General features: G+C 48.9%; 3 pseudogenes; 2 read left to right on the forward strand and 1 right to left on the reverse strand.

The window, feature by feature from the left end:
• Positions 1–11,771: 11,771 nt before the first annotated feature.
• Positions 11,772–11,894, reverse strand: LOC136634962 (5S ribosomal RNA; annotated as a pseudogene).
• Positions 11,895–26,979: 15,085 nt separating this feature from the next.
• Positions 26,980–27,102, forward strand: LOC136634961 (5S ribosomal RNA; annotated as a pseudogene).
• A 333-nt stretch (positions 27,103–27,435) lies between these two features.
• Positions 27,436–27,558, forward strand: LOC136634568 (5S ribosomal RNA; annotated as a pseudogene).
• Positions 27,559–27,774: the final 216 nt, after the last annotated feature.

Raw genomic sequence — 27,774 nt, forward strand, 5'->3', positions numbered from 1 at the left:
TCTACCATAGTCTTTCGAGACTGAAGGTTGCCAACCACCATTTTTGGGGTCCCATCGTCAGCTGAATGTTCCATGTGGCTTTTATCGCCCGTGCTTCAGCTGATGTGAAATTCTAAATGGTCTGCGCTAATATCGAAAACCAAGATTTGTGAACTTGGGGGAAAAAAAATCAAATCAAATATCCTTTGGGTGCAGACATGTGGAAGGGGTTCCCAAAAACAGGAATCATAGGGCCGATTTCTCAAGGGAGTTGTTGTCTTGAGCATGGGATGACAATCAGGGCCGGCCCATCCATGTGGCCAAATGAAACTGTTGCATCAGGCAGCAGAATGGTGTGGGGAACTCTTCTCTGTCCACCTTCTCGCCTCCACTGCTCTGCCTTCTCCATACACTTGCTGGATTGGAAAAGGAAGATGGGGAAGTTGAGAAAGAGGGGATGTGGAGAGGCGTGCTAAGACTTTTGAGAGAGGGAGGAGCAGAGGATGGGATATCGTCGGGTGGGGGACAGGCAGCATGTGGCTTGCTGTCCCAGGAGGTCTTGGAGTCAAGGTCCTGATGACAAGACACACCACAGTGAATCTGATACTGTTTCAGCTGACAATCTGTTCCTTCGTCCCCCATGTCTCCAATGGGCTGCTATCCTTTTTAAAGTCTGTGATGAATTATCCTTCAGTTGACAGTTAAAAAAAACAAAACCCACAACCCAAACTGAAACACTGGACAGTGGAGAGAAGTTGTCTTCTGAGTCCTGGGAGCAGGCCAATCAGTGCTGTGCACAGCCAGCTTTGAAGGCCACCAGGAAGAAGAGGTTTCCCCTGAGACCTGTCCTTCAGAGGAGACTGCATGTCTGAACAGAATGGGTTGGGTGTGTGCTTCCCCAGTGGGGTTACTGCTCAGATTGGTTTCCGTCTGGACACATCCAAATCCCACCCCTTCCAAACCCAACCCTTCCTTGAAGTTCAGTCACAGCAGCTGGCCCTTCTCCTTCTGATCCCCCTGGAAAGCGTCAAAGTCAGGACCGTAACTCCTGCAAAGGACAATGTAGCCCCCGAAAGTTTCTGCTGATGGAAAATGTACAGTCGAGCCTGTGGAATTCTGAGGGCCAGGAGGTGAAAGCACTCAGCAAATGTTTATGGGATGAGATCCAATGTCTAAACCCTTTCCCAGTCAATCTCCCAAGGCTTGCAGTTTAGATATTAGCGCAAACCTGGGACGGGATGACAAACCTGAAATCTATCGGGGCTCACCCAAATGCCACTCCCTGGAATTTGTGTTTCCTTTGTGTGTGGATGAAGCTGGGTGTGTGTGTGTGTGTGTGTGTGTGTGTGTGTGTCTTCCTCGCAAGGCGGGGGGGAGGGGAGAGAAGTTGCTTTGGCAACTGCACATTTGCACCGGGTGCCAAGGTAAATAATGACAAAAGCACCATGCTCACATTATTATTACCATACTTTTCCTGCTGCCCCGAGGCTGTAATAAGTTACACACCCTGTTTCCCAAATGTTTCTAATTTATTTCTCAGGAATAGAATTAGCTCATCATTCCCTGCCTTGCCAGGTTTTTTTGAGTCCCCAAATAAGGGAGCCCATCATGAGCGCACAGGGGGGCAAAGAGGGCAGCTTCGATGTTTGTACAGCACCGAGCACTCCAGTAGAACAAAACACAGTCAGCGTGGTCTGGTCATAGGGGAAGTCACTAAGACAGAATGAGAATTAAGGCTCTGGGGCGGTGTTTTTCAAACTGTGGGTCGGGACCCACTGGGTGGATCACGAGCCAATTTCAGGTGGGTCCTCATTCAGTTCAATACTTTATTTTTAATATTTGACACTTGATGTGTAAAATCATGGCGTGTGATTGCATTTGGAGAAATGTTACAGAGCTGTACTTTCAACAGGCTACTATGTATATGCTTTGAACAATGATAGTCAACGAGGCTTACTCTCAGGTAAGTGTGGATAGGATTGCAGCCTTTGGGATGTTTGGGGAATATTTTTTTATGTTTGGGATTTTTTTTTAAACAGATCAGTAACTGCTTGGGCGGGTTCTTCTTTATTTTAAATAAGTTTTTATTAAACTTATACATATTGTAAACTTTTAATTAATTTGATTTGATTTTGTCATATGGAGGGTGTTTTCTTGCTTGATGTTGTCACTTTTGATTGATTGATTGATTGATTGAACGATTGATTTTCTTGCTTGATGATGTCACTTCCGGCCTTGACATCATTTCCAGGTTGATGACATCACTTCCAGTGGGTCCCAACAGATTGTTATTCTAAAAAGTGGGTCCTGTTGCTAAAAAGTTTGACAACCACTGCTCTGGGGAACTAGGGTGCTCCAACAGATTTGAATTCTCACATTTATCTGCTTCCCTTGCTCCAGGGAGCTCAGACTGGGATACATCAGAGGAGGGAAGGTGGGAAGATTGAATGTGGCCTGACACAGCCTCCAATCCAGTCTTCCAGCTTTCTTCCATCCAGGGCTAACAACCTGCCCTTCAGATCCTTCTACCAGCCTTGCTCCCAGATACAGTGTCACTCTGTGCGTGTGCAGTGGCGTCACTAGGGTTTGCGTCACCCGGTGCGGGATGCCAGCGCGTCACCTCCATGCAGGGGGCGGGGCAATACCCCAGGTGGTGGGCGTGGTGATGTACCATCACTCCGCCCCCACTGGTTTTATGGCTGTACCTTTTGATAGAACAAAGATAGAACACATTCTGCGTGAAATTACGCATTGATTGATATATAACATGATGGTATTTTTCTTTCAAATTATGATTTTAGTGATTTTGGTCACTAGTGGTGTCACACCCTCCCCCAAGGGTGTCAACTTACTAACACCTTATTGCAGCAGTTCTCAAACTTTTAGCACTGGGACCCGCTTTTTAGAACGACAATCTGTCCAAGACCCACCAGAAGTGATGTCATGGTGGAAGTGACATCAGCAGGCAAATTAAAATAAATCAGTATAAATAATTAAAGTAAAACAAATAATTAAATAAGCAGAAGCCAGCCCTGGTCCACCAAGTGAATTTCCTCTGTAGCCTGCCTGCAATAACACCCCCCTTCCAAAACCAGTAAGGTTTTCAGCCCTACCCAGTGCCCAGTTCAATTTAAGAACTTCTGTTTAAAACAGATCACTGTCAGGATCCACCTGGCTTGCAAGTCTCAAAAAGGTTCACCTTATCAGCTGAAGCCTCTTTTGATCTTTTTTAGTGGGGGGGGCTGTCTTCCGGAGCACTTACTTAGCTCCAGGTGCATAGGATCAGGACCATTCTGGTAGCCTTGCACTCTCCTTCACCTGATCTTCCACACCAGCCAAGGCACGTTTGCTTACTCGCAAGTAAATGCAACCGTAAGGCTTAGTTTCGCTTTCCATAGGGCTCAATACATTCATCTGCTTGGAGGGAGGGACTTCCTTCTCTGGTGTTTTTGGGGGCTGCATTCATTGAATCAGGACCATTCTGGTGTTGTTGGATTCCTCTCAGCCTGCCCTTTCTGACGCACTAAGGCAAATTCGCCTACTCATGAGTAAACACGCAATACGACTCACTTTCACTTTTCATAGGGCTCCATGCGTTTTTTTGTTTCCGGTGTTTTGGCCATAACTTTTGATAGAAAGGGGATATTTCACTCTGGTTTTTCGCATTGCCTTCCACTCGAAATTCCGCATCCAACGGTATATAACATGATGGGGTTGCTCCTAACCACCACGATTTTACCGCATCACCCCAGTGCACTTCACCCCCCTGTGTGCGTCACCTGGTGCGTCCCGCACCCTCCTAGCGACGCCACTGTGTGTGTGTGTGTGTGTGGGAGAAGGCCACAGGTGCATGCTGATAGACCAGCCTTGTCAGGACTGATCACCAGCAAGCATGCAACCTGTCTGAAGGTCGTCTCTAAGTTGCAGCCTGGCACAGAATCTCCGCATGTGGGTTCCATTCCGTGCACACTTGTTTCTGGGCAAATAACTACAGTCGAATTTATTCTTACAGTGCAACCATCTGTGTACACAAGGCAGAGACTGAACCAGTAATACAGGGAAAGACTGGCAATGTACCCAGATGGACCTAGATGCACCTAGGTACAATTTCATGCCCTATTATTGTTGGCAACCTTCAGTCTCGAAAGGCTCTGGTATCGCGCTCTGAAAGGTGGTTCTGGAACAGTGTCTAGTGTGGCTGAAAAGGCCAATTCGGGAGTGACAATCCCTTCCACACTGGGAGCAAGTGCAGTCTGTCCCTGGTCTGTCTCCCTGGCTATGGGCCTTCCTTCTTTGCCTCTTACCCTCAGTCTGTTGGCCAAGTGTCTCTTCAAACTGGGAAAGGCCATGCTGCACAGCCTGCCTCCAAGCGGGCCGCTCAAGCGGGCCGCAATTCATGCCCTACTGCATGCATTAAACTGGAGTTGGGGAATACTTTTTATTTTAAACATTTCACTAAAGTTTCATTGGAGTCAGTTTCCTAAATCCCCAGCTATGGGCCCAATCCTATCCAATCCTCCAATATGATGATTGTGGTTGTTCTTATGTTTCATCACAACCTGTGCTGTGCTGGTTAAAGTCTGCAATTCAGAATCTAGCCAAGATCCTGGGAATCGCAGAGATATTTTCATAGGATTCTTGTTGTTCCAAGCTTGATTTTCTGAAGCTGAGCTGGTGTAATGCCCAAGAATGGGGAGGTGTTTATTCAGATTTCTAGGCACTACTCCAAGGGCTCCCATGACAATTGGGACAATATTGACCTTTACCATCATCATCGTCATTCATTACGTATGATATTTATTAATTAAAATTCTATGAGTAAATCACTATCAATATTAATATAATTAATAATGATATCTTTAAAAGGACCCACATAAGCACAGAGGTTTCATTTAGGTTTTCAGGCTGCTTCCGCCTTTGCTAAACATAGCTCCGATTAATTATTCAGACCGTACCTTTCGCGGTGGCACCGTTTCTCTCGTAGCTGCAAAGCCTCAAGACACGTCCTGCTGCTCAATAATTAATTTTTATTTCGTAAGCACACAGTAAAATACCTTGCAGGAGAATGGTAGGAGGTGTGTGTGTGGGGGGGTGTGTCTCAGGGCAGAGGTAGACAGGTTGAAGGGCATCTATAGAGCTGGGTTTGTTTTAGCAGTTTTTCAGTGTCTTGGCCTCTGGCACACTGGGACCCCGTTGGTGCCTTCCGCCACGTCACAGGGGAATGCTGGGGCAGGCCTCTCACCTGCCAGGTCACCTGCCTGCATCGGCTTGGCTTAAGATATGCCAGGAATGTGGTGCGATCCCACAATCTGGCAGTAGCTGTGCTAAATGAACTTCATCGACAGGGGGAAAGACAGGGATTGTTCTACTTACATTTCTTTATTCAGATGTCTGCACTGCCTTTCCACCCTGCTGGGAGCTCAAGGCAACTTACAGAATCCAAAAGGTAAGACAATTAAAAAAAAGAAACAGTGGACCGAAAACACCACAATAAGCACGGCAAATAATAACAACCGCAGGGCTGACATGCGCCTGTGTTTATGTGGATGCTCATTAGACACAGAATGTAGCTATTCCAGGACTAGCCCATTGTCTTGTGATCCTTGAGTGTGCCAAAAACCAACCCCCTTTCTCCAGCGATGGGCCAACTGCCACCATAGTGATAGAGGGGGCCCACTGCTCAACGGCAGCTCATGCTAAAGTTAGCGCATGCCACTCCTCTTTCTCCTGCTCCCTGGATTTGAAAAGGAAGAAGGGAACGGTTGTTCTGTGGAACTCCTTGCCACAGGATGTGGTGACGGCATCAGACCTGGACACCTTTAAAAGGGGATTGGACAAATTTCTGGAGGCAAAAATCCATCACAGGTTACAAGCCATGATGTGTATGTGCAACCTCCTGATTTTAGAAATGGATTATGTCAGAATGCCAGATACAAGGAAGGGCACCAGGATACAGGTCTCTTGCTGTCTTGCGTGCTCCCTGGGGCATTTGGTGGCCGCTATGAGATCCAGGAAGCTGGACTAGATGGGCCTTTGACCTGATCCAGCAGGGCTGCTCTTATGTTTTTATATGCAGAACAGAAGCACCTTTGTATCCTAACCAGGGACACATATTTCTTTCCTTCTCATTGTCACTCTAACTCGGCGTGCTTCCTCCAGCGTGACAAGAGCAAAGGGAGCACCTCGCAAGAAGGGTGGACTCGGAAAGAGGAAGATGTAGGGGAGAGAGGGAGAGTGGCAGCTGCTCCAAGTTTTGCGCCAGAGATCTCAATGAACATGGACGCCCAGCTGGCGAAAATCCAGCCACACAATTAATGCAAATTTCACCCCGCTCTTTGGAGAGAACAGCCTGCTCAATGAACCCTCTGCAACTTGAAAAGATAGAAATAAAATAAAATTAAAATCCACTCACGCAAGAACATCAACCCCGTGATGCAAAGGGCTTCTGGCAGCAGCAAAGAGGGAGAGTTGTAGCCTCTCATTTCCCACCTTGTATCAAATTTGGGGCTGCCTTTCTGCTGTTCACCGTTTGGAGTATCTGTGACGGGAGGGAGACTGTGTAACTTACAAACAAAGAGGAAATGTTGGAGGAGGTGTGGCGGGTGGTGGTGGCAGCTACGCAACTGCCAACTTCACACTGCCTACAACGTGCCTACAATGCCACAGATTTTCAACCCATGTGCTGGGGCATCGTGGTGTGCCACAAATGGTCTGCAGATGTGCTGCGGGAGTTTGGGGGTCATTTATTAGTAGGGTCATCAGGGGATGACAATGACCCCCTGCCAACAGTGTGGTGTGCCTTGTCAATTGTCAAAAGACTGATGGTGTGCCCTTGACAATTTTAGCACCTTGTCAGTGTGCCATGAGATGAAAAGGGTTGAAAATTGCCGAACTATAGTGAAACAGAAGAGCCCATCGCTCAATGGTAGCGCATGCAAAAGATTCAAGAGACATGGAAGGCTGGAATTTACACCCCTAAGCAAACCTTTCAGTTTACCTTCTCATGAGCCAGCCTGTCTGTTCCAGCACAGAATAGGAATGGGAAGTTAATTAATTAGATTTGATTTTGTCATATGGGGGGGGGGCGTTTAAACTTTTCTTTCTTGATGAGGTCACTTCGGGCCGTGACATCACTTCCAGGTTAATGACATCACCTCTGGTGGGTCCTGGCAAATTGCCATTCTAAAAAGTGGGTCCCGGTGCTGAAGGGTTTGAGAACCACTGGTCTGCATTGATCGTACGGGCCTCTCTGGGATTTAAGACAGGCTCTTTCCTTGCCCTATCAGATGTTGCCAGGAACTGAACCCAGGACCTTCTGCATTCAAAACAGATGCTCTTGCACTGAGTCATGGCCCCAGGTTTTGAGTGGGAAACAGCTTCCAAGGAATGTGGAAATTGCTGCTCAGGGGAGTTGGCCCATTTAGCTAAGGAAACACTTCTCTGAAATAAGATATTTTGGCATGCTGATGGAGTGACTGCTTGCCTGCCTGCCTGCCTGCCTGCCTTTAGCCTCTCTCCTCGACTGCTTTTCTCTGGTGGGTTTCATTAAGCAGTGTCTGTTCAGAAGAATCAAAAGAGCGAGGCTGGGTCAGGCTGCCTGGAAGACAGGGTCACGCAAGGTTACGCAAGTCCATCTATGTTTCTCTCACTTTCTTGCTCCCCAAACCTCAGGACCGTGGCACTGAAATTATGCCATTAAATCAGCTGTTAGCAATTTGAGTTCTGCGCTGGAGCCGGGGGGAATCGAAGGAGGGGATGTCTTGCCAAGAGAAAGAGGAAGGGGCAAGAAGGCTTGCCGTCAAAGGAAGCTGGATAATTAATCCTTCGTATCATGGCCGTTAGGACTAAAGCTGCCATGATCAGTCCAGCCAACCAGAGCAGTCTTGGCCATGTACCATGTAGAAGATGTGAGCGTTTGCTGCAGAAAAGCCATGGGGTGGAGAAAGAGCGCAAAGGCCGCCTTCGCTGCTGCTACAACAGTCCTTTTCCTGGTAAAGAGTTTGGCCCCTTGCCTGAGTACTGGTTGCAAATCCAAGCTCAGAAACCGGCAGGAGCTGTGGTCTGGAGGCTGAGCTGCCACTTTGCTTGAAAAAGCTAAGCATGATCGACTCACGTCTCACCTTGGATGGGAGACCAGAAACTGCTGGCTACAGACAAAATAATGTACACTGGCAAGAAACAGATAATGTCCTAAGGACATGCCAGTCAATGGGGATCTGCAGGAGGCTCCAACCCAAAGGATGAACCCTTTCAGATCTGGAAGGCAGAATACAAGAAGGGTGGTTCTTGATGAAGTACCTACGGCAGTGGTTTTCAACCTTTTCCATCTCAGGGCACACCGACAAGGGGTTAAAATTGTCAAGGCGCACCATCCATTTTTTGACAATTAACAAGACACCCCACACTGCTGTTGGGATACTCACATCCCCCATTGTCCCTACTAATAAATCGCCCTCCCCCAAACTACTGTGGCACACCTGTGGACCATTTGTGGCACACCAAAGTGCTGCGGTACATTGGATGAAAATTGATGACCTCGTTGACCTCAGGCCCTTGTCAGTGCAACAGGTTTCCTTGGAGCTGTCTAGGGTCCTGCCTTGCCACTCTGTGATGGCCAGTGAGAAAACTACTGTGTCCTGGACAACTGTGTCCCAGCCAAATGGGTCATTGGCATCCCTGGGCATTTGAACCCAATTTTTTCGGCATCCCAGACATTTGTGTCCTAATCTATATATAACTATATTAGATGTACTTTTTTTAATTTTTAAAACGCAAAGGTCAGGTTAGGGCAGGAAATAAGAGGCTTAGCATATATAACATGAGGTTTGATATCCAGTGATTGTTTGTTGCCCAATTATAGCTTGTTGCCCAGATGTGAATGTCCAGAGACACAACCATCCAGGACGCAAGTACCCTAGTGCTGCAATGGCCTCATCTCACCCTTGTGGGTCTCTGTGCTCCGGCTCCTGACACAACTATATAACACGTGCCTACCCATCTTCTCATAACTTACACCTGAGTAGACATGCATAGGATTGCACCCTGCTCATCTCTCAGGTCAAAATTGGGCTGGGGAGAGATGCATCCAGGCAGAAATTCAACAGGTGAAGCCACCCACATCTCTGTGCCGCAGATGCACCTGTGGGATGTCTGGCCCAGTGTGTCTCTGCAAGGTACGGTACTTCTCCCAAATACCATCCATACTACTGAGGTAAAGCAGGCAGTTGTTCTACAGGAACCGCAGTTTAACAACATAAGAACAGCCCCACTGGATCAGGCCACAGGCCCATCTAGTCCAGCTTCCTGTATCTCACAGCAGCCCACCAAATGCCCCAGGGAGCACACCAAATAACAAGATGACCTGCAAGGCATTCTGGGAATTGTAGTTAAGAACATAAGAACAGCCTCACTGGATCAGGCCACAGGCCCATCTAGTCCAGCTTCCTGAATCTCACAGCGGCCCACCAAATGCCCCAGGGAGCACACCAGATAACAAGAGACCTGCAAGGCTTCCTGGGAATTGTAGTTAAGAACATAAGAAGAGCCCCACTGGATCAGGCCAAAGGCCCATCTAGTCCAGCTTCCTGTATCTCACAGCGGCCCACCAAATGCCCCAGGGAGCACCCCGGATAACAAGAGACCTCATTCTGGTGCCCTCCCAGTTTCAGCTGCTATTGGCCATTGGCAACACTGTTTTTGTTCTCCCCGGTGGAACAATTCCCAGATTCCAACCCTTCCCTGTTTCTGCCTTCCATTTACTGCATATCCTTGCCTGGCAATGCAGAACAGGAAGATGGGGAATATCACCTAGTTGACTCCATCCCCCCATACCCCAAAAATCAGGTTGTTTTTTGGGGTGGACTATTTCTGAGCAATGCTGCACCCCAATCCCACGTATTTATACATTGAAAAAATAATTAAGACTTCTGATATACATGGGTGTTGCCTCCAAGGACCCAGTACCTGGGAAGGAGGCACCTTTTGAGGCTCAGCCATATTTAGTCTAAATGTTTGAGCATCTTTTTCTCTAGTGTGTTTCCCCCCCCCCCCAAGTCTATCAAGGACAGGTAGTGGGGGGGCAGATGAAGGTCTCATAATTAAGCCCTTCAAGGCTAATCATTAGGGCTGCCTCCGTATGAGAAATGGATCGAGGTTTTTGCAAATAAATGAAATTTTATTTATTTCTAGATCACCTTTTTAAAATAAAGTTTCGTAAAGCTAGAGGGGTCCCTTTAAAGTGACATTTGGAACATAAGAACATAAGAAAATAAGAACAGCCCCACTGGATTAGGCCATAGGCCCATCTAGTCCAGCTTCCTGTATCTCACAGCAGCCCACCAAATGTCCCAGGGAGCATACCAGATAACAAGAGACCTCATCCTGGTGCCCTCCCTTGCATCTGGCCTTCTGACATAGCCCATTTCTAAAATCAGGAGGTTACATCAGAACAGCCCCACTGGATCAGGCCATAAGCCCATCTACTCCAGCTTCCTGTATCTCACAGCGGCCCACCAAATGCCCCAGGGAGCACACCACATAACAAGAGACCTCATCCTGGTGCCCTCCCTTGCATCTGACATAGCCCATTTCTAAAATCAGGAGGTTGTACATGCACATCATGGCTTGTAACCCGTAATGGATTTTTCCTCCAGAAACTTGTCCAATCCCCTTTTAAAGGCAATCCAGGCCAGACGCCGTCACCACATCCTGTGACAAGGAGTTCCACAGACCAACCACACGCTGAGTAAAGAAATAAAAGTGGGTCCTGGAGCTAAGAAGTGGTGATGAATGAACGAACCTGACACAAGCCCTACCAATACTTATCCCCAAAGAAAAGGGCCCGCTGGTGTAGGAGGAAAGTTCACCAGATACCACCTTGGTAAGAGCCTCTGCAAACAGGGAGCTGGTCCTGACCGGAGGCTGCAACTGCATGGTCAAGAAATGCACAGGTTTACCAACATCTCCAGATATTCCGACTTGGACATGATTTGAAGGTCCTCATCCGGCTGGAATTTACATCCCTTCCTTGACGACATGCCTGTTGAAATGTGGGACTTCAGCAGATCTGCCGCTGCCTCCCATTTGCCGAGACCAGACGGTGTTTCTGTGCAGTAGTAGAAAGGCTTGGAAAGTAGGTTGTGAATTTGCTTCTACTGGTTGCAGCAATTAGAGTGCGCAATGGGGCTGAAAGTTCATGCTGAGCCGGGGAAGGCAGACCGAAGAGATTGAGCTTCTGCTTCCTCAGTGCCAGAAGTGGTGAACTGCTACTGGGTGATAAGATCTCATGTAGGGACTCTCTTTGGATTACATAAATTAACAACACACTTGGATTTTCCTCCCAGGGTATTGATTGTTGAGCCTCTTGCGCTCACGAAGCCTTTCACTAGCTACAGTCTGAGGCCTCCACTGCTCACATTCAGTGGGGTGGAACTTTTGGGCAGTGGCGTAGCTCAGCGATTTCCACCCGTTTCCATTTCATGGCACACTGACAAGGTACTAAAATGGTTAAGGCACAACAGTAGTTTTTTGACCATTGACAAGGCACACCATGCTGTTGGTGGGGGGGCTCACATCCCCCAATGGCCCTACTAATAAATGACTCTCTCCCCAAACTCCTGTGGCACACCTGCAGACCATCCATGGCACACCAGTGTGCCACGGCACACTGGTTGAAAATGGCTGGTGTAGCTAATGTTCCTGTAGCCCGATGCCAAGCTCGAAATGATGCCCTGAAAGTGATGTCAGATCTGAATGAATGTTGGCAACCTTCAGTCTGGAAAGACTATGGTAGAAGCCTACAGCACCCGGTATTCCCAGGCGGTCTCCCATCCAAGTACTAACCAGGCCTGACCCTGCTTAGCTTCCGAGATCAGACAAGATCGGGAGAGAGTGTTCAGTATAGGGAGATGGTTGACAACCTTCAGTCTCGAAAGACTATGGTAGAAGCCTATAGCACCCGGTATTCCCAGGCGGTCTCCCATCTAAGTACTAACCAGGCCTGACCCTGCTTAGCTTCCAAGACCAGACAAGATCGGGAGATAGTGTTCAGTATAGGGAGATGGTTGACAACCTTCAGTCTCGAAAGACTATGGTGGAAGCCTATAGCACCTGGTATTCCCAGGCGGTCTCCCATCCAAGTACTAACCAGGCCTGACCCTGCTTAGCTTCCAAGATCAGACGAGATCTGGCATGTGCTTTTAAAAAAGTGAACATGGGGGAAAATCTGCCTCTCCCCCCCCCAGCAGCTCGCTGCCCACTTGCTCTGCAGGTCCCCCCCCCCCATATTAACACCTTATTGGTTCCCTGCTGTATCATAACAACCCCTACGTAATTGGCTCTTGGGACAATCAGTCTCATTGGTCTGTTTTGAGTTAGGAAAATCCAGTTTTTGTTATATAATGTAGTTGGGGTGTTTATTTTCTGGTTATTTGGCTATAACATTTGACAGAATAGAGATATTTTGACACAGTATGTTTCATTGCATTCTGCATTAAATTCCACATTGAATGGTATATAACATGATGGTATTATTTGAAAATACCAAGGTTTTCACAATGTTGGCCGCTAGTGTCAAGCTCAGGTTGTGGCCCCCCTCCAGCTTGTTACCCAGTGCAATTGCTACCCCCTGCACGCCCTTAGCTATGCTGCTGCTTTTGGCGCAGTGGATACGACACTCCTATCCTAACCTTCCTGCAAGGAGCTCAAGGGAGTGCATGTGGTGTCTCTTCCTCATTGCATCTCACACCAACTCTGCGAGGTTGGAACTACATCAGTGTCACCCTCATAGCTTCATTGCGAAGTAGCACGGCCAAAGTCAGCTCTAAGGCACTGACGGCTGCACCGCAGAGTGTGGTGGGTTCAAATTCCCTATAAGTACCACTCATTCTCCTTCAGTCTAGCCTACCTCTAAGGGTTGTTGTGAAGATAAAAAGAGTGCAAAGAGCCAAGTGTGCCACCCTCTGCTCCTTGAAGGAAAGGCTGTATGGAAGTAGGTCCAGGTGATGCCTCTGCGAGGTCATTCCTGGCGGTGCTTCCTTCTGGGGACACCAAGGATTGAACCGAACTGGAGACCTTCTGGATGTGGAACTAGGCTCTGCCATGGACCTATGGCTCTTCCCATGTTCTCTGTAATTTCCAGTGATTGCAAAGGGCATGTGCTCTCCATGCAGCGGTTGTCTCCTTCCGCCCAAATGCAAGATCCAAAGTAAAAGCTTTTCAGGGACTGTTTGGACCCAAGAACATGTTCTCATTCTGAGCTCACCACTTTGGTGTGCTGGGAGGGCTTCCAAGGCTGCTGGCAGCTCTCCTTGGCCAGTGGCGAAGAACACTGGAAAGGGAGGGGAAGTTCCAACAAATGCAAAGGAGAACAGATTTGGCAGGGTTCTTTGCAAGCCCCGGACTAGCCAGGGCAGAAGATGGCACAGCCACGTACAACTGTGGCCTTCTTTGCCTTTCCGGAGCAGGCATTGCTTTGAAGGCTGGTCGCTCTTTTGGATGCTTTTGAAGGCCCGCAGCTGAACATTGTTTTCCAGGCTGTGAGGAACAGTCTTGAACTCCCGAAGAAGCTGGCAATAAAGGGGGGGGGGCATCTATAAAAAGTAACATGTGGTCAGGAAATTGTTTCCTACTCAAGGCGCAGCAAGTGTAGAGTCAGAAATTCCAATCAAAGAAGGGTCAGGAAGGCTTCCAAGATGACTGAGCCATATGGTGAACAGCTCTGCAACCCTCACACACACACACCCCCCAGCCTTCTCGTCCTCCTGGCCTCCTTCCCTCTGGGATTCAGACCAAAACATGACACCATCTTTTCAGCCCTTGCCGTGAACTGTGTGAAGTTCCTTTCTCCTTCCCGGGCTCCCTACCCAACCTCCGTTTTTTGTTTTTTTTTGGCCAAGTAAATTGCTTGGCACCGTCAGAGAACAAGCAGATAAGAAACTTTGGGAGCATCAATAACAGCACGAGTTCCTTTCACAGATTAATTCGTTGATTTGCCTGTTTGCACGCCATTTCACGGGAAGGAAACAATGGTTCCAAAGGTGCTCCGTTGATCCGGACAACGCATGGGCAGAAGAGAGCCATCTTGGATCCGAAGAAGGGCCTGTTAGTATTCTCTTCCTAAATATTGAGAGCTGGTGTAGCATTGTGGTTACGGCTGGCCCATCCATGAGGACAGTTGAGGCAGATGCCTCAGGCAACAGGTTGGGAGGGGCGCCCACCTCCATCCACCCACTCGCTCCACTCATCCTCCTCCTTCTAGTCCCTGTATTGGAAAAGCAAGCAGAGGAGGAAGAGTGGAGGGAAGGACAGTGATGGGCCGAGCCTAGGAGAGGGAGGTAAAGGGGGTAATTTGTACCCAGGCCCAGGGTCAAAAGGGGGGCCCTGAAGCCAAAGGAGGGGGCCCAGAAATCTCCTGGGATCTTACGTTTTCCAGTCTACTCAGACTTGTTGCCTGCACAGGATGCTGAGGACACCATGACTGGGGATGCTGGGGATGCTACTGATGCCACATGGGTTGGTAGACCTGGGCTCCAAAGACTTTTCCAGCTGTCTCTACCTCCCCCCTATCCTTTTTTGCTCCTCCCTGCCCCTATTCTGCTCGCCCATCACCACCCTCCCCTGCTCTCTTCCACCCCTCCCTCCTTGCAAAGGGAACCAAAAGAAACTTTGCACCCCCTGATAAAATTCCTCTCAGAGGCCCTGGTGGTGGGTAGAACAACAAGAAGCTCTGCCACAGTGTTCTCAAACGTTTCAGCACCAGGGCCCACTTTTTAGAATGACAGTCTGTCAGGACCCGCCAACAAGCGGCGTCATTAACCTGAAAGTGATGTCATGGCCAGAAGTGACACCATCAATGCACATGTGCTGCTATTTTGCATGGCTCAGAATTCAAGCATTCTCCAACCACACAGCCCTCCCCCCCTTTCCAGCACCCCTCCTTCTATCTATTCAGGGCAAAGCATCATAAGAACATAAGAACATAAGAACAGCCCCACTGGATCAGGCCATAGGCCCATCTAGTCCAGCTTCCTGTACCTCACAGCGGCCCACCAAATGCCCCAGGGAGCACACCAGATAACAAGAGACCTGCAAGGCTTTCTGGGAATTGTAGTTAAGAACATAAGAACAGCCCCACTGGATCAGGCCATAGGCCCATCTAGTCCAGCTTCCTGTACCTCACAGCGGCCCACCAAATGCCCCAGGGAGCACACCAGATAACAAGAGACCTGCAAGGCTTTCTGGGAATTGTAGTTAAGAACATAAGAACAGCCCCACTGGATCAGGCCAAAGGCCCATCTAGTCCAGCTTCCTGTATCTCACAGCGGCCCACCAAATGCCCCAGGGAGAACACCAGATAACAAGAGACCTGCAAGGCTTCCTGGGAATTGTAGTTAAGAACATAAGAACAGCCCCACTGGATCAGGCCATAGGCCCATCTAGTCCAGCTTCCCGTATCGCACAGCGGCCCACCAAATGCCCCAGTGGCGACTCGTGCCATCGTGCCACCAGGAGACCGCCCAGTCCAGAAGATCTGAACCCTGTATTTTCAGCTCTGTATTTTCAATGGCAGCTAAGTTAGGTGCTACACTGACCACCTAAATTGGCTCAAGACCCACCCAGTGGGTCCCGACCCACAGTTTGAGAAACGCTGCTCTAGTAAATCAAAAACCAATTGATACAGCATGCAGCAGGGATTAACAGCCCAATCCTATCCACACTTTCCTGGGAGTAAGCCCCATTGACTGTAATGGGACTTACTTCTGAGTAGACATGCATAGGATTGGGCTGTAAACAAGGAAACAGAAGGGCAGACTGGTCACTGATAAAAACCCTCCATCAAAAGCTTGGCACAATAGGAAAGTACCCATCTACCAGTCACTGGTGGATCCCCTCAGAGAAGGGTTTTTGGAGGTGTGGGGCCACTATAGAGAAGGCCCCGTCTTTGGTACAAGTCAACTCAAGATGTGTCAGCAAGAGTGAAAATGTGATGTCGACAAGAGTGAAAGGACTGCCAGGTTGATTGTAAATACCAGGCAGCTTCCAACGGGTGGAGGTGATTCTTAAGGTAGCCTGGTCCCAGAACCCCAAAAGTTTGTTTCAATACAGGAATATAAAAATAAAGAAAGGCTTGAAATGTAGAGTTGCAATGTTCCACCCACACCGAAAGGAATTGTCCCGTCAGCCTCATGCTGTTTCCTTCTCCAATTTGCTCTTCACCCAGAACATGTCCCACTCATTTCTCTCCCTGCAGCAATGCCTGCGTGATGTATTGTTTTGTTCTAACCCTGTGAAGGTGGAAATGGCAGCACGCAGGGTTGTGAAATATTTGTGCCTGGGCTGTGTTGACTGCGTTCTGCAGAGGGTAATATTTCACCAGGGAACATCGCCCTGGCCCCCCAGCATACGAAACAGTGAGACTTCCCTCTTGGTCTTCCCTCCCTGGAGACTTCCCTCCCTGGACGCATGACAGGGCGAAGTTGTGTGTCTGGCTGATCCCTACCACAAGCTTCAGCACTGACCAACATTCATGGTGGTCCAATATGGACAGCGGCCAAACTGCTCTGCTGAAGAGGTTGCTGTGGATCTGTGGCTATTGCTGAAGATGGCGCTGCCCTCATCTTCTTTCTCCTCCTGCTTCCCTGTGGTTCCATGCCTTTTCCCCTTTCAAAAGACAAAGAGGGCAGGAGAAGGAGAAGAAAGGAGGAAGTACAGAGAGGAGCTGATAGTGGTTCCTTTCCCCACTTTCTCCCTCCCGCTTTCCACATGCACTGCCTCCGATGCATTCTCGGCATCACCTGGCAGGACAAAGTTCCAAACAACACAGTCCTGGAACGTGCTGGAATCCCTAGCATGTATGCACTGCTGAAACAGAGACGCCTGCGTTGGCTCGGTCATGTCGTGAGAATGGATGATGGCCGGATCCCAAAGGATCTCCTCTATGGAGAACTCGTGCAAGGAAAGCGCCCTACAGGTAAACCACAGCTGCGATACAAGGACATCTGCAAGAGGGATCTGAAGAGGAGTGGACCTCAACAGGTGGGAAACCCTGGCCTCTGAGTGGCCCGCTTGGAGGCAGGCTGTGCAGCATGGCCTTTCCCAGTTTGAAGAGACACTTGGCCAACAGACTGAGGCAAAGAGGCAAAGAAGGAAGGCCCATAGCCAGGGAGACAGACCAGGGACAGATTGCACTTGCTCCCAGTGTGGAAGGGATTGTCACTCCCAAATTGGCCTTTTCAGCCACACTAGACGCTGTTCTAGAACCACCCTGTGTGTCCCCCTTATGTGTGTCCTCCCTAGCAACGCCACTGGGTAGGAGTTGGGTGAGGACCTTCTTGAGGTCACTAGTCTTGCTCCCCCTCCACACTTCTGCTCTCATTTGATTTCTGAAAGGGTGGCAGGAACCTTGTTGTTGGCAACCTTCAGTCTCGAAAGACTCTGGTATCGCGCTCTGAATGGTGGTTCTAGAACAGCGTCTAGTGTGGCTGAAAAGGCCAATTTGGGAGTGACAATCCCTTCCACACCGGGAGCAAGTGCAATCTGTCCCTGGTCTGTCTCCCTGGCTATGGGCCTTCCTTCTTTGCCTCTTTGCCTCAGTCTGTTGGCCAAGTGTCTCTTCAAACTGGGAAAGGCCATGCTGCACAGCCTGCCTCCAAGCGGGCCGCTCAGAGGCCAGGGTTTCCCACCTGTTGAGGTCCACTCCTGAGGCCTTCAGATCTCTCTTGCAGATGTCCTTGTATCGCAGCTGTGGTCTACCTGTAGGGCGCTTTCCTTGCACGAGTTCTCCATAGAGGAGATCCTTTGGGATCCGGCCATCATCCATTCTCACAGCATGACCGAGCCAATGCAGGTGTCTCTGTTTCAGCAGTGCATACATGCTAGGGATTCCAGCTCATTCCAGGACTGTGTTGTTTGGAACTTTGTCCTGCCAGGTGATGCCAAGGATGCATCGGAGGCAGTGCATGTGGAAAGCGTTCAGTTTCCTCTCCTGTTGTGAGCGAAGAGTTCATGACTTGCAGTACAGAAGTGTACTCAGGACATAAGCTCTGTAGACTGGAAGGAACCAGTACTAGGGTATTTGTGTACTGTATTTGTGTACTGGTCAAATGCTTCCCAATCATTGGTATCTCATTTTATTTTATTTTTTGGCATTCCGGGTTATTTGTGTCTCACTATAACTGGGCCACAAACTCAGTTATATATGGGTTATATATCTTAGGACTCTTATCTTAGCCCTCACCCCAACCCTACCTTTGTGTTTGAAAAATAAAATGTACATCTAACAGAAGTATACATATATTGGGACACAAATATCTGGGAGGTAAAAAGAATGGGTGCAAATGTCCTTTACTGGGGTTCATTTGTCCAGGACACAGTTCTCCAGGATGTAATGGTCCTGTTACTGTGGGAACTACAAGGGTGGATGGGAGATGTAAAAGAAGAAGAAAGAGATCAGTGAGGCTGAAATCCATGCGTCACAGAGGAGTGACATTTGAGATTAGCCTCATGCCCCAGGCAGCTTGGACTGGCATGAAACAAGTTTAGGGTCCTGGGGGAACAGCATCAAGAATGACAACAAAAAAAGGGCCAAGCAACAAAATTTTTGGCTCTGGTGCTTTGGAAGTTAGACCTAGGCTGCAATCCTAACCACACTTTCCTGAGAGTAAGCCCCATTGAACAAAATAGGACTTACGTCTGAGGTGGACTGTGCCCCTATTCTTTGATATATTTGGGGCGCTGATTCCATAAACGGCATGGGTTTGGCCGTATCAGCTCTAGTTGTGGAGCTGCGGCATGCCCAAATGAGACGCTGATGTGCAAACGTCGGGTTGAATCAGCACATAAGGTGGAGATCCAGGTTCAAATCCCTTCGAAGCTGGGTGACCTTGGGCCAGTCACTCTCTCTCTCTCTCTGCCTCACCTACCTCACAGGGTTGTTGTGAAGACAGAAGGCGGGAAGGAACCATCTACACTGCCCCAAGCTCCTTGGAGGAAGGGCGGTATAAAAATGTGAGTGAGTGAATGAATGAATGAATGAATGAATGAAATGCTCTGTGATGTTCATTGCTTCTGATGCTGCTGGAGCTTGGGGTTTCTTACTCCCTTTGCTGTGACACTGTCACTGTCTTCTGTCTTTATGTGGCTTTTAAATATCAGTGAGTGGTCTCGTTCTTTTTAATGCTGTGCTTTTTTTTCTTTTTAATAATTTGGGGAAGCTGGTTGGGAAGGCCCTTGGGGAATGGAAATGCAGGCTCTTTCCAAGAAATAAATACGGTGTGGGGGCGGAATAAAGGGGAGAGGCTTTAGTGACTCAGCTCCTGCTTTGCATTCGGGAAGTTCCAGATTCAATCACTGGCTTTTCCTGGTCAGGCTGGGGAAAAACCCTGCCAGAAAGAGCAACTTCCATGACTGCAGGTGTCTAACTCAGGCAGGGGCAGATCCAGTGTTTAGATTGGGGGGGGGGGCATGAGACTACCTTAACTCCAAAGCCCAAGTTGATCAGGTAGTAGACCTGGGCTCTCAGTTGAACTTTGACCTCTGTGGTCAAACCTACCTGTGATCTCTACCTGCCAGGTCAACCTGGGCTCCCATTCTGACTCTGCCCTCTGGAGCCAACTCTTCTAGGCAGGTAGACCTGAGCTCCTGGTTGAACTTTGGCCTCCATGGCTGAGGTTTGCTGGGCAGGTAGACCTGGGCTTCTTTCTGAGAAGAAAGACCTGGGCTCCCACACTGACTGCCCTCTGGGGCCACCTCTTTCAGTCGGGTAGACCTGGGCTCCTGGGGTGCTCCCCAACCCATTAGGCACCCCTCCCCACCCTTCTCCGCTGGTGTGACAGCTGGGGGTGCCACATACCCATGCTGCTCTTGGATCTGCCCCTGATCTCAGGGTAAGACAGAATCACATGTTTGAATACAGTGAATCCCTTCATTTGAGGGACAGGTTGGAAAGGTGCTGAAAAACAGAGGATGTCTGGCAAAATCTGCTCACCTCCATTGTACCATAGATACTGCAGAAGGGTGTACTGATGGTCACAAATGGACAGGAAAATCAGAGGAACTATGGTCCCTGACTTGCCTGCCTCTCTTGCCCGCTGAATTCTTGATGGTGGGCCAAGAGTTGGCCAGATTGGGAACTGGCCAAGAGCCCTTGCCCATCAGAGGGCTCAGTTGGCCAGTCCGAACCTTGAGACCTCAGTACTGATGACCATGGTAGCATCCAATGTGTTGTTAGGGGTTAGATGGAAGCTGCAGTGCAAGGCTTTTTCCTATGGCTCCCAACCACCTGGCGCCGCCACTGTGGTGGGACCCATGTTGCAGGCTTGGGTTTGAGGTTAACCCCGGCATTGGACAAGCAGAAGACCGCTGCTTTCAGGGGGACTGCGACTCGTCCCAAACGAACCGAATGCTGTGGGCACTTCCTCTCTTGAGCACCATGCCAGTGGTGTAGACAGGAGAGTGAGCAAGCACATGGAACAGATGGAATGAGACCGAAACACGGGAAGAAAGTATTTGCATGAGGGAAGCAGGCAGGGAAGCTGGAATGCTAAACACTGAAGGGTTGATGGGGAGAGCAGGAACCAGGCCAAGATGAGTCATGGAACTGACTCAACTGAGAGAACAAACCTGCTCCTAACCCAACACACCATTAAGAGTGCCATAGACCTGCTTCCCACCTCATTGCTAGAAGGTTCCTGTCGCCTATAAACATTAGTTCAGCTGAAAGCAGAGAGGAGCTGAGCGGTCTAAAGAGCATGAAAAAGCAACAGGGAACTGGGCTTGAAAGCACATCTGTGTATGGGGAGGAGGGGAATATCCCAAATGCCAGGAATTCTATTGTTGGTTCCCTAGGGCCACTTCAGGCACTATGATTCCCAAGGCGGAAAGCACTTCTGCACAAGAAGGAAGAATGCCAAGAGCATGTCATTCGTCATGGGTGATGCCTGCCTGCACATCTGTCCCAAAGAACACACATGCGCTGGGAGGTGGAAGCTTATTGCAGCTTGCTGGCACATGTTGGGGCAGCCAAGGTGATCCATGGATCGTACCATACCCTGTCGGGTCATTAAGGTGTCTGTTATCGTCCCCCTAGGCTAGCTGTCATAATTATGTTCAGTAAGAGGCAGCTATTGTTTTTGCCATTAATGATGTTAGGAGGACGTTTCCAGGACCCGGGAGCAAACATCTGCTGGTGTCCTGCGCATTGCTTAGGGCAGTGATTTTCAACCTTTTTCATCTCATGGCACACTGACAAGGCACTCAAATGGTCAAGGCACACCATCAGGTTTTTGACAATTGACAAGGCACACCATGCTGCCGGGGGGGGGGTCGAGACACACTTCTCCAATTGGCCCTACTAATAACTGACCTTCTCCCAAATTCCTATGGCACACCTGTGAACCGCTCACGGCACGCCAGTGTGCCATGGCACAGTGGTTGAAAACGGCTGACTTAGGGACTCCAACACACCTCGGCTTGAACTCTGCAACACCCAGCGCACCCCACTCCACAGCACCTTTTCTGACAGTTCCCAGCAGCAGTTGGTGATGGTGCATAAGGAGGAGAAGCGGATTATTCACTGCAGGAAGTGGTTTAGTGGCAGAGCATCTGCTTTGCATATACAAAGCATCTGCTCTGCATGTATCATTCATGGAGGCGGAAAGGGCAACAGCAAGAAACAGGGCCTTCTCAGTAGTGGCATTAATCTTATGGCACTCCCTCCCTCTCCATTTATGAACTGCTCCCTCCTTAGAGGCTTCCCAACATGGCCTCAAGACCTTTCTTTTGAGATTAGCCTTTTGAACCCAGCAGCTGTTACCCTGAACATGCTTGAGCTCATCTGATCTTGGAAGCTAAGCAGCATCAAGCCTAGTTAGTACTTGGATGGGAGACCGCCTGGGAATACCGGGTGCTGTAGGCTTCTACCATAGTCTTTCAAGACTGAAGGTTGCCAGCCATCTTCCTATACTGAACACTATCTCCCAATCTTGTCTGATCTCGGAAGCTAAGCAGGGTCAGGCCTGGTTAGTACTTGGATGGGAAACCACCTGGGAATACCAGGTGCTGTAGGCTTATACCATAGTCTTTCGAGACTGAAGGTTGCCAACCATCTCCCCATACTGAACACTATCTCCCGATCTTGTCTGATCTCCAAAGCTAAGCAGGGTCAGGCCTGGTTAGTACTTGGATGGGAGACCGCCTGGGAATACCGGGTGCTGTAGGCTTCTACCATAGTCTTTCGAGACTGAAGGTTGCTAACCAACCAGCCTTTTTAATTCAGGTGTTGTTTTTTTCCCCAGCATCTGAATTTTCTGTAAATGACTTCCACACTGATTAGATGTTACAGGCTTGCCCTCCCATAAGTGGTGACCGCTGATGGTTTCGTGCTTTGCTGCAATTTTTTTTAAAGGTTGTTTTGGTGTTTAAAGTTATTTTAATGTGTATATTGTAAACTACTGTTTTGAATGAGGCGGTCTGGTTTTGTAAGCTGCTTCGGGTGCCCTTGGGGGAGGAAAGTGGGGTACAAATTTAACAAGCAAGCAGACAAACATAGAAAGGTCCAGGTGTAAAAAATATATCTGTAGGGCTGTCCAATGGAAGAAGGCATTAATTTGTTCTCAACTGCCTCTAAGAGTAGAATTAGATCCAATGGTTACAAACTGCAAGAGAGGAGATTGCAGTTGTACCCCAGGAAGAAATCTGGATGATCAGGGCAGTTCGGCAGTGGAACAGATTGCCGAGGGAGGTGGTGGCTTCTCCCCCAGTGGAGAAGCCCCCTTCAAGAAGAGGCTTGATAGGCACCTGCAGAAGATGCTCTGGACTTCCTGCTCCAGGCTTGGGGTTGGACTAGATGACCCTTCCAATTCTAGGTTTCTACATTCTCCATCAAAGCAGACCTGATGCTGCCTGCTCCAATAATGGAGAAACAGACTACTCTTGAAAGAGGAGGAGTACCTTAGGGAAAAGAGAAGTATGAGCTGTTGGCCCCTAGCATCAGTGCTAAGCATCACCCGCTCTAAACAAGGGTGTGGGGGTGCCAGGGAGAAGGAAAGGGGGGAAACGTGGATGGCAGCAGCTTTTCCAAAGAGGGAAATCCCAAAGAAGCCAGGGCTGGAAGGTGGAGGAAACCAGTGAAGTGAGAACACACTCCGGGTCTGGCTGCCACCCAGATCCCTGTCCCCTAACCTGACACAGTGACAAATGCGAAATAATGAATTAGTGACAGCCAAATTCAAATTGAATCAAAATACGCCATGAAAAACCCCCCCAGGGAAAGGCAACAATAACATAGACAAACCCAAGAATCAGAGCAAGCAGGGCTAAAAAAATATTCCTTCCCAGCCCCCCACAGAGTGGCCAGCCAAAGCCCCAGGTGCTCCTCTGCCCCCAATTCATGCTCCATGCTTGCGCTCTCTGACGGACAGCTTGTGTGGAAAATGAGGCTTTAATAACCTTCTTCCCAAGGAATTAACTTTGCTGAGAGCCTTGCTGGTCGGAAGGTTGCCTCTCTGGTCCCCAGCAATCCTCCCCTTCCTTGCAGTCTTCTTTGGCAGGGATGGTTGGCAACCTTCAGTCTCGAAAGACTATGGTAGAAGCCTACAGCACCCGGTATTCCCAGGCGGTCTCCCATCCAAGTACTAACCAGGCCTGACCCTGCTTAGCTTCCAAGATCAGACAAGATTGGGAGATAGTGTTCGGTATAGGGAGATGGTTGGCAACCTTTAGTCTGGAAAGACTATGGTATAAGCCTACAGCACCCAGGATTCCCAGGCGGTCTCCCATCCAAGTACTAACCAGGCCTGACCCTGCTTAGTTTCTGAGATCAGACGAGATTGGGAGATAGTGTTCAGTATAGGGAGATGGTTGGCAACCTTCAGTCTGGAAAGACTATGGTAGAAGGCTACAGCACCCGGTATTCCCAGGCGGTCTCCCATCCAAGTACTAACTAGGCCTGACCTTGCTTTGATGGGCAAGGCTGATTATTGGGGGGGGGGGGGGGACGGGGACCATTACAAATTATGGGGACTTAGTGGTCTGGAAAAGGGCCCGACTCTGTTGCATATGTTTTTTTACTTTCTTGATAGTATAGTATTGTCAATTGTTTTGTACATCCATGGCCAGGTCCGAATATATATGCAGCCCTGCTCCTAACTGCCTGCCTCATTTTTATTTTATTTCTTTGCAGCCTCTTGCTCCTGAGCAAACACTTGGCAAGGAACCTCTCCCTTCCTCATTTGTTTGAGCTATTTGTTTGATGCTGGGGAACCAGGACTCAACAGGCCCAATATCTGCCTGGAGGGGTAATGGGAGCCATCTGTAGAATAATTAATTCCACTGGAATTTCAGGTACTGTTATTACTGCTGAGCTGTAATGAAGAACTGGACGTGGGTGCCAACCACTTCCACAGCCCTGAGACTGAAGGTTGCCAATATATAATATATATTCCACTTCCACTTCCACAGCCCTGTCCGTATGTTGGGTGCAAAAGGTTTCACAGTCCGCAGCCGCTTAGGTTAGGGCAAATTTGTTTGTGTTTAAGGTCAAGTCCAGCCCATCTATGAGGCCAACTGAAGTGGGTGGCTCAGACAGCAGTTTGATGGGGGGGGGTGCCCATTTCTGTCTATCTACTTACTTTCAGTGCTACTCCTTCCACTCCCTGGATGGGAAAAAGAAGTGGGGGGCAAAGAGGAAGAGTGAAGGGGAGAGCTGAGCTAGAGCGGGGGTCTCTAAACTTTTTGGCCAAAGGGACGCATCAAATATCTGGCACGGTGTCGAGGGCCGGAAAGAAAAATTAAATATAAAATTTAAATAAATACGTTAGAGATGGAACTTAGATGAATGAATAAATGAATGAATGGGCTCAAATGCCCAGGATTTCTCCAAGCACCAACACAGCCCAACTTAAATGGACCTCCCATTGTCCCACCCTACAACTTTTTGGTCAACTGGGCCAGAGGCTTCTAGGAGATGGGCCGAATAGAGGCTTGCCGCGGGCCACATCTGGCCCCCAGGCTGGGGTTTTGGAGACGCCTGAGCTAGAGCATTGCAGAGGGGGAAGAGCAGGGGCCAGCACATCATTAAGTAAGGGGAGATTTGAACTCAGGTTTTCCTAGTTCACAGCAAACATTCTTCCCACTATACCCTCCTGCCACTCATTCCAACACTGAGAGAACTTGGACTGGCCCTCTTTTCACCCTGCTGCCAGACAGCACCTTATCAACACTCAGAAACATCTGCCCTTCAAGCAAATGATACTAGTTAGTTGCTTGCTGAGATAAGCTTCTCTGACTGATGTCCACACGTCAAACTGTCATTAAGGGCACAGGAGCAGGGAAATCCTTTCTTTTCTGGGTAGCTGGCAATGCCTATAGCAAGCCTTGAGAGGAGGAAGCTTTGAGATCACAGGCATGCAATGGAGAATACTTTTTATCACTTCTCGGAGAAATCTGCTCTAGTTTTGCCATGATGTTAGGCTTGCAAGGTGCACTTTTCAATCAGCCTGAATGTATTTTGCAAACAGAAGAATTCCAACAGAATAATAGGCAAGCGAGATTTTTTGGGGGGGTGGGGTCTTTCCCTCTCCAATATATATATATTTTTTTGGTTATTCACCCTATTATCTGGCTCCTCTTTGACATAATTTGGAGCTCTTGATGTCTTTGTTAAGTCTGAATGTCAAGAACACGTCTCATTTACACAAATCTGGAGACTGTACAAAGGCACGAACGGAGGTGCAGTCATACAAATCTCTGACTTGAAAGGTACTTCCTTTCATTAGAACCAGAAAATGCTCTTTTAGAGAGCGCAGGCAGCTGACTGGTCGTTTTTCCCGGGGATGACAAGTTAAAGGGGGAAAACGGTGGGAGCGTCCTAACCCACAGACACACAGGCAGCCTTGCATTGTAAACATCTCTGAGCTACAAAAACTGGAGTTGACAAGCTCTAACTCCCTAGAACTTCATTCTCCAATTCTGCTAGAACAGCGCTTCTCATACTGTGGGTCGGGACCCATTTGGTGGGTCGCGAGTCAATTTCAGGTGGGTCGCGGAGCACCTGGCTCAGCCACCATTGAAAACACAGAGCTGAAAATACAGGGCATGGAATTGCCGGACAAGGCAGGCTCCCAGTGGGAGAGAGGCAGGGTGCTTTGCCCTAAATAAATGGGAAGATGGGACGCTAGAAAGGGGGGAGGGCTGTTTGGTTGCGGAAGGATCCAGTCTGCCTTCTGCTTTAACTTCTGAGCTGAAATGTTTGCACTCCAAGCTACGCAAAATAACAGCATGAGCGTGCTCGTTAATGGGGCCGTTGGCTGATCGTGGCTCAGGTTTGAAGCCTCCATTGATGATGTCACTTCCAGCCATGACATCACTTCCAGGTTAACGAAATCACTTCTGCTGAGTCCTGACAGATTGTCATTCTAAAAAGTGGGTCCTGGTGCTCAAAAGTTTGAGAACCACCATGCTAGAATAAAAGGAGCATTGAGCACCAGGCTTGTGGTCTTTGACTTATCAGCAGCTTGAACCCCCTCCTCAAACTCCAGTCTGCAATGGAGGAGCAGGATCATGAACATGAACACTCAAGGTGCTCCCTTGGAGGCATTTTTCAAAGGAGCTGAGATAAAAAGGGGCATCCGGTTGAGCAGGAGGCAAACTGAGAAATATGCCTAGGGGCATATGTTAAGGTCAAAATGTACGTGACTCTAAATGAAAACGGAATTAAACAGTATAAGAAAGAAAGGGAAGTTGTTAAAAGTACAATCAGGTGGATGGAAGATGCCTGAACTTGACTGGAAAGCACAAAGACAGGCTTCCACCAATGGGATGCAGCAACTGTTAATGCCCAGCAGATGGATGGGAGGCTACTCAAAATTGTCAGCCTGCACATGCCCAATCTTGTCTGATCTCGGAAGCTAAGCAGGGTCAGGCCTGGTTAGTACTTGGATGGGAGACCGCCTGGGAATACCGGGTGCTGTAGGCTTCTACCATAGTCTTTCGAGACTGAAGGTTGCCAACCATCTCCCTATACTGAACACTATCTCCCGATCTTGTCTGATCTCGCAAGCTAAGCAGGGTCAGGCCTGGTTAGTACTTGGATGGGAGACCGCCTGGGAATACCGGGTGCGGTAGGCTTCTACCATAGTCTTTCGAGACTGAAGGTTGCCAACCATCTCCCTATACTGAACACTATCTCCCGATCTTGTCTGATCTCGCAAGCTAAGCAGGGTCAGGCCTGGTTAGTACTTGGATGGGAGACCGCCTGGGAATACCGGGTGCTGTAGGATTCTACCATAGTCTTTTGAGACTGGAGGTTGCCAACCATCTCCCTATACTGAACACTATCTCCCGATCTTGTCTGATCTCGGAAGCTAAGCAGGGTCAGGCCTGGTTAGTACTTGGATGGGAGACCGCCTGGGAATACCGGGTGCTGTAGGATTCTACCATAGTCTTTTGAGACTGGAGGTTGCCAACCATCTCCCTATACTGAACACTATCTCCCGATCTTGTCTGATCTCGGAAGCTAAGCAGGGTCAGGCCTGGTTAGTACTTGGATGGGAGACCGCCTGGGAATACCGGGTGCGGTAGGCTTATACCATAGTCTTTTGAGACTGGAGGTTGCCAGCCATCTCCCTATACTGAACACTATCTCCCGATCTTGTCTGATCTCAGAAGCTAAGCAGGGTCAGGCCTGGTTAGTACTTGGATGGGAGACCGCCTGGGAATACCGGGTGCTGTAGGCTTCTACCATAGTCTTTCAAGATTGAAGGTTGCCAACCAGCCCACAAAACTTCCCAAAGCCTTCCT

Source organism: Tiliqua scincoides, chromosome 14 (assembly GCF_035046505.1).
Source record: "Tiliqua scincoides isolate rTilSci1 chromosome 14, rTilSci1.hap2, whole genome shotgun sequence".
Taxonomy (NCBI): domain Eukaryota; kingdom Metazoa; phylum Chordata; class Lepidosauria; order Squamata; family Scincidae; genus Tiliqua; species Tiliqua scincoides.